This window comes from Equus caballus, unplaced genomic scaffold (genome assembly GCF_041296265.1).
Source record: "Equus caballus isolate H_3958 breed thoroughbred unplaced genomic scaffold, TB-T2T haplotype2-0001094, whole genome shotgun sequence".
Classification (NCBI taxonomy): Eukaryota; Metazoa; Chordata; class Mammalia; order Perissodactyla; family Equidae; genus Equus; species Equus caballus.
The window spans coordinates 23,273-24,896 of NW_027222081.1; the positions used below are offsets into that span (position 1 = coordinate 23,273).

General features: G+C 61.8%; 1 non-coding gene across 1 annotated transcript; it reads left to right on the forward strand.

The window, feature by feature from the left end:
• The first annotated feature begins 267 nt into the window (after nt 1–267).
• On the forward strand, nt 268–362 carry MIR8924-1 (microRNA mir-8924-1). Its single transcript, NR_127910.1, has one exon. It is a non-coding gene; the product is annotated as a microRNA mir-8924-1 (primary transcript).
• Nucleotides 363–1,624: the final 1,262 nt, after the last annotated feature.

Below are 1,624 nucleotides of genomic sequence, written 5' to 3' on the forward strand. Positions count from 1 at the left end.
TCTTCCTGTCCATCTTTTCCTGACCAACTTCACGTGACAGGAGAACCAAAGCTCATCCTGCCGGGTCCCCTCCCCTCTCGCTCCCCCTCCTTCCAGATGTGCAGCCTCCGTCTTACCTTCACCAGCTGCCTCCTGCTCACCCACTGGTCTTTGATGAACCTCTTCAACTTTCGAGAGCTCTTCCTGAGGGGAGAGGAAAGGAGGAAAGAAAACCCGGGGCGGTTGAAGGCGAAATGCCTTTGGCTGAGAACCCGGAAGGTTCAAAGGGCCTGGGGCCTGGACGAGGGTTTTCCCCGGGTTCTTCGGAGCTCTGAGGTCACCGTGGGACTCGGGTGGAGGCTCTCCTGCGGTCACCTGGGGCCTCCATTCCCACTCCGACTGAGCACATTGTTTCTAACAGCGTTGGTTGCCGATGAGGGCTCCGTTGCTGCGAAGTACACCCTTGGAAATCTCCAGTGTGGCTCAATCCAGGATGTGACAAGGGGGGAGCCACTGCCTAGGGTCTCAGAGAGTCTCAGAGACCCGAGCAAGGAGGCCAGTCCCCATCCCTAGGGTCCGCTGCCTCCCAGATGGTCCTAGCTGAATGAGGGGTCCATGGCAGTCGCACGGGGGATGTCTGGTCCGCCCTGGTGGTGCTTGGATGGAGCACGGCCTACCCACCTGGCAACTCGTCCCCATGTCTTTTGCAGACGGCTGATGGAGGGGCTCTGCAGAGCAGACACGATGGCACGCAGGGACGCATAATTTCCAAGGACTCGGCACTCCTGAGGAAGGGAAGGGAATGAGCTGCGACGGCGGGCTGGAGCCCTGCTTCCTCTGGCTTGTGTCCCCTCGTGGGCTTCTGCTGTCCTGGATGAGGCAGATGCCCAGGGAAGCGAGGGAGGGCACACCTGGGAGCTGATGAGTAACGCTCGCGGGCAGGAAGATTTTAGCTCAACCCAGGGCGGGAAGGGAGCTTCCCACCACTGGGACCAGCACTCAAGGTCAGCAGGCCCTTGGCAGCAAGGGGCCTAGGACTTTGCCGAGGCCCAGACCACCGACTTCAAGGCTGAAAGCTGCGAGAGGAGAAGGGGCAGTCCCCCTGACTCCAGGGAGGGGCTCCCTGGGCCCTGCCGCTACTGACCTTGGCCACCTGAATCCACAGCTCGACGACTCTGGCCCTGTCCTGGGCCGTCATGCTGAGGTCCCCAAGGCACGTCGTGATGACGCAGCCGGACACGTGAAGAAACTGGTTGATAGTGGCCCGAACCGTGGGAGCCAGGTACTCCTTGCTCCCATTGGGCCGCTGGCACCACACAAAACCCAGGCAGTGGCGGGGCTCCACCTTCTTGAACAGCTCCTGGGGAGGATGGGGACTGTCACCTGACCCTGCCACACCCGAGCTCAGAGTCTGCAGGCCCCCGCAGCCCCAGGCAGGAGGCACTGGTCAGCTGCAGCTCAGGAACCTGAGGAGGTGGCCTGAAGCTTCTGGGAGTCTCTGGGTTTTGTCTGTGTCCGCTGAGGCCGCCCAGCGCAGGATGACCGAGGACCCAATAGGGGCGGGGAAGAGAAGTCCCATTGGCTCGCAGCCCAGTCTTGCTTCCCCCAAGCACCAGAACACGGCTCACACCTGCCCATCTCAAGG